This window comes from Ambystoma mexicanum, chromosome 3q, assembly GCF_040938575.1.
Source record: "Ambystoma mexicanum isolate Mex_15411 chromosome 3q, UKY_AmexF1_1, whole genome shotgun sequence".
Classification (NCBI taxonomy): domain Eukaryota; kingdom Metazoa; phylum Chordata; class Amphibia; order Caudata; family Ambystomatidae; genus Ambystoma; species Ambystoma mexicanum.
This window is the reverse complement of record NC_090926.1, coordinates 204,210,058-204,223,809: the sequence shown is the minus strand read 5'-3', so window position 1 is coordinate 204,223,809 and position 13,752 is coordinate 204,210,058. Positions and strand designations below refer to the sequence as shown.

The 13,752-nt window shown below is 41.4% G+C and overlaps 1 protein-coding gene across 7 annotated transcripts in view; it reads left to right on the top strand.

Moving 5' to 3' along the window:
• Positions 1-13,752, top strand: part of STAT6 (signal transducer and activator of transcription 6) — a 1,449,539-nt gene that overhangs the window by 815,655 nt on the left and 620,132 nt on the right. The window lies entirely within an intron of this gene.

Here is a 13,752-nt window from a genome sequence, read left to right as displayed (position 1 = left end):
CCATAGAAATGGGCTTGCAAAGGCTACGGGATTGGGCAACAAAGTGTGTGGGTGTGGTGTGCACGGACAGACTGTGCTGTCATGGTGTACTTGCCGACAGAAATGCAGAGGGTGCGGTTATGGCTGTGTTTCACGAGGCACAGCGTGCAGGTTTTAGGGGATTTCGACATACATTGGCTGAAAGTGAATGGAAAACACTGTGCGGTTGCTACTTATTTTGCAATCTATAATGTGCATGTGTAGTGCTATGGAGTACCTACAATGAAGTGCCTGATTTTGGTTTCTCTGTGTGAATCTTTGGTGACACGCAATCATGCCGACATTGTTTTTCATTGTAGAGGGAAAATTGCACAACATGTTAAACGAGTTTCAGAGCCGTTTGCGATGAAGGAATCACTTGCCCAGTTCATGCATTTGTTTCTGATGTCTTGCATTAGTTTCTATCACATTATGCAGACACCAATGTGGCAGCGTCATTTCCTATTTGGTCCATGAATGCAGACAGCGCGTTACATTGCAAAGAAGCGTACATGTGCCTATGGCATACTTTGCCCATGGGAATATGACATTCAACAGCACAAATACTTTTCCCCAGCTATAACGTTCATCTTACTATACCTGCACCGGAAGTGTCCGCAAGTGTTCTGTGTCTGTTTGGTTGTGCTACTTTGGTTGGAAATCCATTGCTGGTTCCTGAAGTGTGCCGTTGGCGAGAGGAAGCGCTGCTGGTTCCAAACCACGCTACTTTGTTTGTGTTCTTGGACTCACAAACCTGCCCCTAGCCCCGCCAGGTGCCCCGCCCCCCCTTGTGTTTCCATTGGCCCACACTTGCTATTAAACCTCCGGACACGCGCGGTGCACGTGCACCAGAAGTTTTGGCAAGTGTTCTGCGAGTGTTTGGCTGTGCTACTTTGGTTGGAAATCCATTGGAAATCCATTGCTGGCTCCTGAAGTGTGCCGTTGGCGAGAGGAAGTGCTGCTGGTTCCAAACCACGCTACTTCGTTTGTGTTCTTGGGTTCGCGAGTAATTATTGAACTTTTAGCACATGGAGATACTCTTTGTGTGACTTGCTGTGATACTCTTTGTGTTTTTTCGTTCAAACGTCTGCCCCGATACTGAAGCTTTGCTTCTCTTTTTTTTTCCCCAGACGTGCTCCCTGCCCCGCCGGCTGCCCCGCCCCCCTTGTGTTTCCGTTGGCCCACATTTGCTACTAAACCTCCGGGCACGCGCACCGGAAGTGTCCGCAAGTGTTCTGTGACTGTTTGGCTGTTCGGCGGGTGGTGGGTGCTGCAGTAGGTTAGTTACCTACTAGGAATGCTGACCCTATTTATACTAAGGATGAGGGTTCATAGACTTGTATATTACAGTCAAGCGAGCGTTTGCTACTGAATTCGAACAAATTGTTAAATTCAAGTGTATCTGTTTGCAGAACTTGTGAGGATTCAAAAAATGCACTAATTACATTGCCTTTACCATAGAACATAATGGTGGGTGGTGCGAAATTGATGTATATACAACAACGGCAGGGGTGTAAGTACCCCGTATGACGACATTGTAATAACTGAGCTCCCTGACCTATCTCCGGGTTTAGAAAGGGAGGTCCCTATACGGGAAAAGTCCCTGCATACACAATGTGGGAGTAAATCTGTCATTTCAACTCCCCTTTGGAGACAGAAATGTGTGCGAATTAAGCAATGCTTTGAGCGCTATCGATCATGCCGTCACATCTATTACCTCACCATCGAACCCACAGGCTTATACATACTCACTTAAAGAAGTAAACCTTCAAGAACAATCCATAAAGATTATGATGGGAGAGAATGGCATGCTATCTGAGGCTTCTCCTCGATCCCAAAGATCAATTGACTCTCATCTTAATCCGATTAATGATTGCTCTGTCCTTGGACCAGCAGTGGTAGAGGAATTAGATAAATGAGTCAGACTTTCTGTGGGTGTGTGTACCCCGTATCAGGCCCCTTTGAATGGGATTGATGAGGTGGCCCTTCACTCTCGGGAAATCCCTATGTAAAAAAAAAAAAAATTACAACTGCTTCAAAGATCTTGGGAAATCATGATGGTGGCAAACTTTTACCCCTGATGCCCATTCCAAGGTACATTCCGGATGAGTTGTCTCCCATTCACATTGGCAATAATACACTGCCTAATAATGATGGTCCCCGGAGTTCCTCTTTTACTACTGTTCCAAGTAACTTTAATCTGGGGGAGAGAGATCCTTATAGAAAAGAGATTCCCAGGGGTACACATACTATTCCGCTTCCCGCATTGAATTCTAGACAGTCCCCAATATATGAACCAGAAGAACCTAACACTTTTCCAGTAATTGTAAGAATATTGGATTTACTTGACAAGGGCAATGAGGTAACCCACCTAGAAATTAGAGAAATCAAAGTCTCTATCTCGTCTATTCTGTCAAAAATCAATCACCTAGAGGGTTTTCTGACGGCAAGGGAAACCTGCCGTTAAATGGACAACGCATTTCGCGAGGATCTGAAAGGAAAAATCCTTGCTTGCTGCGCTGCTTCTACTAGGCTTTCCCATATGAATCAGAAAACGCAGACTGATTTAACTGGTACTCCCCTTGATGGTGCAGCATCTGATTCTGAACGAGTTGGCAATGATCTCCTTGTTGATAGCAACAATAATGGCAAATTATTGAAGATGGCATCTTTCATGGCCACAGTGGCAGATCTCACAGGAAATGAGAGATACGATCCAGGATATGAAAGCCATTAAAGCTCAAATACATTCTCACTTTGTGTAGGGGAAAAATGGCAAAGCTACTGACTATACTGCTACACAAGGAAATGTCAGTTCTTCCTCGGGTAATGATGTGTCTCATCCCAATAGTCCCACAGCTCTCACTAATTTAATCGAAAGTGAAGAATTGGTTGGGAAAAAATTGAATGATGTAGCGATGCCCTTGTCACGTCGCCACAACCGCCTTCTGAGGAAGGCTGGTAAACGGAGGGCGACTAGAAAGAAGAGCAAAGACATGGCTAATAAGAATATCCCAGTAACCTCTTCCATTCTACAACAAAAGAAGGAACTGAAGAATGCACAGGTGATTTCTATTGATGAGGAAGTAATAGACCTGACCCAACTAACAGAAGAGTCGCTTCCACTTATTGCCCAAGGAACTAAATGTTCCATCTACCGAATAAACTGCCAGTTCTCCGAGACCTGCTCATACTAAGACCAAAGCGACCAACCCCGAATTATCCCCTAAGATTGGTACTGGCTCAGGGCAGGAGAAATTACTGCAAGGGCATTTTGCTCATCCCTCTTGGCAAATTTTTATTCGAGTCAAGGCATTAAACATGTTGTTATAAGACGATCTATTCCATCTATTTTACCCAACCATGGGGTATCCCTCCACTCACAAATGCCATTTTCGTATAGTCAAATTGCTGACAGATCATATGCTGAAGCTGCTGATTCTACGCAGTTGAGACACCTGGCAAAACCTCTAATAGGACTGGGGAATTTAACCTCCCGTCCAGAGGTTAGTACAATGGTGGAAGGGATGACAAATTGTTGTGCCCCTGCTTTGGCAAAAGCTACAAGTTCTTCTAAGCAGGAATGTCTTCCTCAATCCAATTCACTAAATCTAGACGTATTGGCTAATGCTTCAAGTTCTAAGCTACAGGAATGTACCTCACAAACTAATTTGCATTCTTTAATACTATCCTCATTAAAGCATGCGTTTCATAATGGCTCTATTTCTATTGATAATTTCAACTCTCTCGTTTTGAATCCGGTCCAAGGAGACTGTAGCCACAATCAACCAAATTCATCTATAAGTGCCACGACTTAGCCAGACAAAGGAATAATTGGAGTTTGCTGATACCAACTTCTTTGAAAGGTAATCCAATATTAGAGGATATATCCAAGGAGATCGAACCTAGTTTGAAAAAAAAAAACAATTCCTAATAATATTATTGGATGGAGAGGTTGTCGCAACATACTTGGAAAGACTTGTATGAATCGTCTACAAACTCTGGAGGTTATCAGTCAGATCTCTGCCTTACGCAATTCAGGAGAATAATCATGGGAGAATAATTACGGAATGTTAAGTTATTTGGCTTCACCAATTATTCAAAAATTGCTATGGCTCCATATGTCTGATCTTTCCGAATTCAGATTTGAATTGCATCAGTTTGACACCGAATCTGATGCCCTGGAATTTTTGAATTTCCAGAACCCAGCAATAGAGAGAAAGAACGAGCATAACAAACCAGGTATTGGTGCTGTCAGAATTCCTCTTCACTGGTTGACCCCGTAGTGTAGAAGAAGAATTCTTCCTACCAATGTACCCCTCTCTGAATGGTAGCAACACTCATACAGAGGGATCAATTAATTGAAAGATGTTTGGATATCCCTCCGAGACCACCGTAGCTGTAGAAGGAAAGAAGCACAAGTAGTATCCAAGTACACTGTGTGGCTTCACTAAATACTAACACTCCTCCCACACTAACCTGCTCAATGATAGAATGGATCCTAAGAAGATTTACCCCGACCTGAGCAGGAATCGGGAAATAGGAATATTCTGCAAAAACAAATGACCTCTCTGGTTTACAATCCCTTTTAGTACGGAACTACCAATAACAAGCAAAGACACAGATTCTTACCAGAGGGATTCCAGGGTTGATTGCACACGAATATGACTGGCAAAGATTTGTGATGAAAGAGAAAAAAACAGATTTCCGTCTGAGTTAGAAGGAATACGAAAAGCTTGGTGTTCTGCAGTTTTACCAAATGGTGAAACAACTCCCACGATGCAGCGGACGTTGTCCCACGGAGCAGCGGAAGCTGTGTCACTGGACGTTGGATGCCTTCCCACGTCGCTCCCGCGGCGCAGCTGATGCTGTCCCACGTTGCAGCGGAGGCTGTTTCGCTGGACGGCAGATGCCTTCCCACGTAGCAGTGGAGGCTGTGTCGCTGGACGGCGGATACCTTCCCACGTCGCTCCCGCGGCGCAGCTGATGCTGTCCCACGTTGCAGCGAAGGCTGTCCCGCTGCGCAGCTGAGGCTGTTCCACGAAGTAACAGATTCTGTGTTTAACAGTACAAGAAGTACCAAGAAATAACAAGAGTAACTGAAGTCAACACCTCCAAAAGAAATCCTCTAAACAATCCGGGTAAAATCCACACGGGCAAACTTAGACTGAGGAATTAGGCAATAACAATATCCAAGGGCAGAAGGCAAGGGTCGAAAATCAGTAAATCACTGAAGCACCAAAACACACTAGGAAAATCCAAAAGCAAGGTCAGGTCAAAGAAGCAAGGGTTCAAGATACCAGGTAAACAATATGCAAGGTCAGGAAACAAGTAGCGCCAAAAATGCTTGATCAGAAGCACTGAGCAAGCAGGGGGGCGGGGTTAAATACCCAATATCACATGATCACCGCCGTGAACCAGCACGCACGTTGCGTCTCCTTAGCAACGCATTGCTAAGCTTCCATGGCAACCTCCAGCCGCCTCGGAAGACCGAGGTTCGAAGTATTCCTCCACGTGAACCACTACACGAAGTTCGGCTGATTCCCGTGTTTTTCCTGGTTGCATGAAAAGTACGTACACCATTCCGAGAACCTGCGCGCATAACAGGTGCTGACCAAGGAACCAATTTGAACATTGCAAATGTTTTGTCTATCGCAGGATCTATTAAAGACTGGTCCTGCTTGGACCCTCTTATAAAAACGATTACATCTATGTCATTTGATTCCAAATCAGCATAGCCAAATTTGTGCTCCAAGCTATCCCTTTTTTCCTGGAACTCATCTGGTCACAGGAACCTGGTTGGTTATTTTGGTTGTCTTTCTTTGTCAGAGAGACCAGATGCAGTCTTTATTCAAGAGACCATGAAATTAACTGATTTCACTCTTGATGGTTATGAAATTTTTTGTGTTAATGCTATTCGAGGGTTATCTGGTCGCCCCTCAGCTGGCCTGGCAATTGGAGTCAATAACTCTCTATCATGTACTGCCAAACAGATCCTGAGTTTGGATCATCTGATGGTAATTTCATTGAAGTTTCACAATGTTCCCCCGTGGTCTGTTCTTCTGATAAACATCTATTGGAACCCCACCAAAGTCTTACAAGATATGATATTTAATTAATTGGATTCAATACGGGAAAATGCCATTGTTTACCATTCTGAATGAGATATTGTAATTGGGGGAGATTTCAATTCCTGTTGTAATTCTAAAACCACTTTTAGACCAGGGGTGGTGCACTCTATACACAATAAGACATCATGTTACAGAGGATCTCGATGGGTTACCTTCTTTTGTAATTGGGACTTGGTACTGGTGCCTTTTGAAAATGATGGTCCTTTATATACATGGAAACGAGGTGGCTCCAGCTCAATGATAGATTATTTTTGGGTCTCAAAATCTTGTCATCATCTGGCATTAAACATCAGCATCCACTCTATGGATAGCAGTGACCATGCAATTATTCAACTTAATCTGACACATTCTGTTCCTTTGTTACCATCTAATTCCCAATTAGGACTTTTGAGGATGGCAGAACAAATCTGGCATTGCGCTGGAATCAATCTCTGTGTAGTAACATTTCAAAAATGGTTTCCCAACATCTCCATGATCTATTATGAAGCTGTGACTACACAACTTATTGATAATATAATGACGGGGTTTCACATGATGCAAAGAAAAAATGAAGTATCACATCATCAGTCATTCGATATAAAGATCAAAACTTTGAAATGCTAAAGAAATAGGGAAATGAGAAAATTAAAAAAGCAGTTTAACTTGCCCTCTGTTTCTTTGAACAATAAAAAGGCAATACTTCAAGTGTATAAGAAAAATATTAAATGGCTCCGAATTGATGCCCACTACCAAGGTAACATTAAAATGCTTAGATTTATATGTGTCCATAATGCTAAAGATATCTGGAAGCTCCTGAAACAAACTCGGCCGCAAAAGATTATGGGAGAATCTTGTATTTCTGTACAAGTCTGGGTGGAACATATAAAAAACAAGTTTAGTTTACCAACAGAATTTGAGGATTTAAGTTACTCCATTCCAGGTGCTGCCCACTTACCATCATTTCAGTTTCTAATTCCAGATATGGTATGGGCCATAGGAAAACTTAATCCATCTAGAGCTGCCGGCCCAGATGGTATTCCGCCTTGCAGGGACGTCATTTAGGGGTCACCAGAGGTCGCAACTGCGACCTCTGACGTCTCCCTTGCGACCACTGTGGTTTCCCTTGCAACCTCTAAAAAAAAATAATTAAAAAAGCCCTAAACATTATTATTATTTTTTTTTTTTGTAATGCAAGCTCCCGGGCTGTGACCAGCATCATGTGGCTCTTTACTTCTGTAGTGGCTAGCTTTCTTGTTCAGGCCCCTTAAAAAAAAAGAAAAATAAGAACAGGAGTGCCACAAGTCTAACACTTTCAGCACTGACCCTAAATAAGAAAGAATAGGAACACCAAATAATGTGTCTTTCTGGAATTCTATACAATAATTGCTAGACTCATTAAAGGTTTATTTCAGGCATACTTCAGGGGGTAAGTCACTGATTTAGTCTGCTCTTAAATGCCTCAACTCAGCCTTTCATCCTTCTTAAATCGATAAACGACTTTTTACTTAAAAAGGGAGGGCCAGAAAAAGAGTTGCCAGGGTAATGCCCTTACTCTGTCTCATGATTGTTATAGCCAGTTTCGATCCAATTATAAAAACCTCTCTGGTAAGGGCAAAAACGAGAGAAACAAGGCTGTGGCGAAGGACAGAAAGGATACAGTGAATTTCTAACTATCCCTACCTCATGCGCAGACCTCAACTAGATTAGCGGCACATCATCGCTACCTAACAGAGATGGAAGAAGAGATAAAACTAGCAACTTTAGTCTGTTCTTAAACGCCTCAACTCAGCCTTTTATCCTTCTGAAGTCGATAAATGAGTACCAACACAGGTTGGGTGATAATGGGTGTATATTTTTTCTATATAAAGTGTTTAAGCGTAAGTGCTATATGATAACACATCATTATCATTTGGTCATGGACGTCTGCTTGCATTCACAGTAATTTGGTAATATGGGCCTATACACACTGATCTTAATGATACATATGGCGATCCACTGTTGTATGAAATGTACATCACATTATAGTGATATCGTATCCATATTTATCGTAGTGTACAATGCTATGTGATGCCACTACCTGTTTTGTCAACGGGTGAAAGGTTGTGTTCCATCGCTTCCTGCGATATCACTTTGGGGTGACCCCAACACTTCCTGTAATGTCATCAGGGGTCAAGGGTCGTGTGATATTACTTCCTCTACCCCGGCATTTTGGCGAAATGACGTCCCTGCCGCCTGTGTTTTCAAATCCAACCCTGCACTTTGGGATAGTATATTCAAAATAAAATATGATTTTATCTTTGCAACTCTTACCACCCAGAGTCTTGGGCGAACGCAATCCTTGTACCTATTTATAAAAAGGGCGATCCTATGCGACCTGACAACTACCGCCCAATAGCGTTAACTGACGCAGCTGCTAAGGTATTTTAGATGTTATTACTATTTCAACTGGAAAAACATATAGTTGGAAATTATATTTTTTCTAAATCTCAGGTCGGATTTCGAAAGGGAATGGGCACTTCTCTCAATGCAACTGTCATTTCACATCTCTTAGCAAACACTAAAAATTCAGACTCCTCTCCTGTCTATATGGCCTCCATAGATTTGACAGCAGCATTTGACACTGTGATCAGAAATGCCCTATGGAGGAAAATGGACGGTCTTGGTTTTCCTAGAGAACTCATCCTATGGATCTTAAAACGCCATACATGTACATCTTACCTGGTAAGGATAACCAAAGAAGGGGCAACTACTGCTAACATCCCGCGTTTGTTGGTTTGAAACAGAGATGTACATTAGCAGCTACCCTTTTTAACCTCTATATGGGTGATTTGGATGTGCTATGGGCTGCCTCAGATTTTTTTTTTTTAAATAAAATGTTTATTATTTTATAAACAACACTCCAAACATTACAAACAATGAGGACTTCCATATTTAGGCTTCACACTATTACATTGCAAAGTGCGTTTTTTGGTCCTCCCCCCTCCTGCCCCCTTAACTCGAGCCCCTGTATCCATGTCATCATCCTACTTATCTTCAGGCGTATCTACTGCCATTAACTCTTCCGTATCATTCTCGCTATGGTCGGCCTGGGAGGGTCCCAAGGCTGCCTCAGATTCTTATGCGGCTCGCCTGGGGACTATGCGGTTACATTGGCTCGCATTCATCGATGATGTCATCCTTTTCGATGCTACGCCAGATGGTCTGCAAAATAAATTGCATACTTCTGCAAATTTTGTGGGAGCACATAATCTTAGTCCAAATGTAAAAAAAACTGTTGTCTATGGTTACCGCTGGAAAGAAATTGAAACCGTTTAAATCGGAGATAAATGACGTACCAATTGACCAGTTATCAACTCTGATTTACCTTGGGTGTACCCTGAGTAATTAGTCTTCTTTAAAACACTGGTCAGACATTCTCAATGAAAAGGCTTGCCCGCTACTTTTGCAAATGAAGGTGATATTTAAAAAATTCTGTAAATATTTTTTATTGCCTTTATTAGAATTTCTCATCAAAAAAGTCGTGCCTGTTTGCATGCCTGAACACGATACAAGGAAGGCTGTTGAAAACGGATCTACGCTTGGCATTGTCAATACCCAATACGGTCATTCAACATGAATTTGGGTGGATTTCTTTAGCTTGTCGGTACAAATGGAGATCTCTATGCTCCTATGTGAAAATCCTTGAACCCGCAAAAAATTCTTTATATATGGAACTAAAATCTATGGTAGTCAATAATTCCTGCAAATCTCTTAGCTCTTATTCTAATCAGATCAATGCCATACTGACAGATTTAGAAGTCTCGCAAGTAGACTTAGTACTTCACCCTGCATATGTAAAAAAGAGATTATATGACAAAGTTTGGATCTCTACTATAGAATCACTGCTGCATTATAAAACCTACACGGAGTATGCAAAATACCCAAGGAACCAGTCTTTACGTCTTTCATACATTATTTAGTTTCCGAGCAAGGTAGTGTGGGGATCCTTAATTAAGATTCAAATTAAACCAATTGCATACACTTGAACAGGTTTCGAACTGGATGAATGTGATGAAAGTCGATCTCTGATTCATTGCAGATTTCCAAATTGCTTTGAGAAAAAGGAATCGCTTAAACATTTAGTCTTAGAATGTATCCATTTTAAAGAACTTCGTTCTGAATTATTTAAGAAGTTTGTTCATCCTTTTTTTGAAGATTGTTTGGAACATCTATGGATTGGAATGATGACTGGCACTCACAAACCTCTACTCTTTGCCTTAGCCAATTTCCTTAGTAATTTGGAACTGCCATTGGATCTCTATAAACAATAATTTATTTTCACTTGTAGATATGAGGATATTGTCCTGCCAAATGGGAATTTTGAAATGGATTTAAACTGCTATAAAAAAATGGAAAAAAATTTAATGTATGAGGACATACATAGGTGTCTGACAGCTGTTTATGAAAGATGCTTTGTAGGCACCTTATCTTAAGTACACCTTGTTTTATGTGTATTGAGTTGCAAAATCCAACGAAATTTGAATATAGGGGTATTATCCTCGTAATCTTTGACTGTGAAACCGTTAATATTATTATGCATAACAACTCAATGACCTTTTACACTAAATGGAAAAGCTCATTTGTAATGTATTATTTTAGAGGATTTTGGTTGTGGTTAGCTATCGATGGAATATTTTTCTTGATTATCTAGCCTACTAGTTTTAGCTTTTTATTTATATCTACTGTATATCTGCAGTATATCTGCATTTGTTTCCTTTTCTAAAAATGGTTGTTTCTTTTTTAACAATTGGGTAAATATCTGTGATATTTTATGATTAGAATATAGTTGAACATTTGGTTTTATGAATTACTAGCTTTTTCTCTTAAAAGAATTATGTACTTGTGTGTCTTTTGATTTGTGTATTATGTTGCAATGATAAGAAATGTCCTTGAACTTTTTTGTAAAGTTTTTAAAAACTATAAACAAATAAATAAAAAAAGAATTATGCTTGCCACCCCGATTTCTGCGCACCCCATCTATATTGGCTTGCTGCCCTTCTTGAAAGTAGTGATTATTTTTGTAGAACGTGTTGCGCACTGACTCTCTTGAAGACGCTATGCAATACGAAAGAAACCTCTTTGTACATCGACCCCATTTCTAACCGATTGAACTACAGTGTTTACCACACTGCCACACCTCCCGCCCTGCATGCGTGCATTGCCAATTCAGATGTTGATCTGTGAAAGGTGCTTTCTTTATTTACCTTTTTTCCTTTCCCAGTTGTTCTCACACACGCCACAGATGGAACGGCAGGAAAGGTCAGGTACAGAAAGGGTAGCACCTGTATGGATACTATAGGGGATGTGCCGGGAGGGATGGAATTATTGGGTGGCCCTCACCTACATAGGCGGTAGTCATTGTAATGCTCCCGTAAGGACCGTTCCCACGCACTTCACCTGTGTATAGGCGCGTTACAAATACCATATCATATCATACCTTCCCTCTACAAAGTAGCGCATTGCAGTATATGGACAATATAATGCCCTTTGCCGTGTAAGGGTCTATAGCATGGCATTTGCTTTGCAAAGGTTATTTTACAGCTCTGCTGCCCTACAGGAGTGCCCCTCTTGTTGTCCGGAGCAGATGTGGCAAATTCTGTACATGAAAGTACCCTACGTAATTGTTGGAAGGGCGGTAGCCTGCCCACTCGTCCCTTGTGCTTTCATTTCAGTTGTCGTGGCATGCACTACAAACAGTTTATGGTACGCCATTAGTGTTAGGGTTAGCAATCACGGATATACATACATTGTGGAATACAAGAATGTTTACAACGTGAAACAGAGCTTCATTACTTGCAGCAGGAAGCCATTTATTGTGTGCGACCCATGCAGCTACAACGCTTTTGTAACCACCACTAAGATTGTTTGCGCTCTGCATATTCTGCTGTTTCCATACTTGCCTTTAGATGCACTAGTATGTGCGTGAGGCAGGTGCACCAGCTTTGCCATTTTGCATACTTACTATAAACTGTCCCACCTGCAGTTACACGTTTTCTTCAACTGTATGACCGGCAGGCCACCTCTTGATACTTTCCGTCACACTGATGTGTGCAGACAAAATGTATCTGTTTCACGGTTCATGGAAAGGCAAGCAGCAGATAAATCAAAGTAATGCAACATTTAACACGCCCACGTCACACTGCAGGTTGCTGTTCCTTGTTTAGCAGCGGCCGTTATACAGTTAGGTGTGCTTTAGCCACACATTGGTAAGTTTGCAGAGGCTCCCACGAAGTCGGCAGCAGTTCTTTAAAAGCGGTAGCCTACTGCATGAATCTGTAGGGCTGGCGACAGAGGCGATGTAACCAGCATACAGTGGATGACCTATGCATGTGTGTAGGTGTGGAACGGAAACATGTGCGCTTCCACAACTCCTTTAAAAGTGCATTCGAAGATGCGGAAATGAAGTCAGTAATGGAGACCTACGGATACTTGCAGTGTTATTGCACATACGACAACCAGGTGCAGTCGTCATAGGAAATGTCCATATTGCTCATATGTAGTCATCTCGGCCGGTAGTGTGCGGCACAGATTTATCATGCACTGTTAATACAAAAAGAGAGCCTACTGACACACTAAACAACATTTACTATGTACATATGTAATTGCTACGATACACCAACAGTATTTGGAAAAGTAAGGGGTAGCGCAAATGGATACATACACCAGACAATTTGCTCTTTCCACACGTTTATCTTGAGGGCAGCCAAGGAATCAGTAACAAACCTTTGTTAACAGGACGTTATGGTTCTGTTGCCGTACCAAATACCTATCCTCTTTACAGAAAACACTATGCTAAAGGAATGTTCTGCTTACAGTGCACTACTAAAAACCTATGAAATTCACTAACAAAAACATTGTTAAAGGGACGTTATGGTTAAGTTTCACTAGCAAAAACCTATGCAATTAAATGGAAAAACGTTGTTACAGCGACGTTATGGTTACAGGTAAAACCGAAAAAACACCAAAATACGACAGTTATGGTAAGCTAAGCAACCATAACTTGTGCCACCAGTGTGCATTGCAAGGACTAACACCCATGACATCAAAGATGCCAGACAAATCTCATTCATGACATCACTGATGACATCACATGTGCATGTAGTTTTAATAGGAAGTCGTTACAAGGGATTGTTATTGTAATGGTGGCAGAAAACTATGAAAGATTATTGGAAGAACTATCATGAGATAAGTAGGTAATGGAGGAATGCATTGCTATACACACCATTGTATTACACACTTCTTCACTGTACATGAAGGAACTTATGTGCAAACATAGCCATTGTCTGCACCATGCCTCATGGAAGTGTAACCTTCAAAATCTTTCCATGTTACATAGTGAAATCATGAATGCATTCGTTGTAGTGTGTCGGGTACTGTGAAACATGTAAGAAGTAGCTACCATTGCCTTTATAACTACATAACTGCACTACTGCACAGAAACATAAAGACACCACAATGCATACAAACATGATCATATACAAGAGAGTTACAGTAAGCTAAAAAGGAGCAGTATTACCAGAAATTGTTAATAACATAACTGATTATCTTCATGCACAGAAACCAGTGATGTGTTTTACGCTTTCCT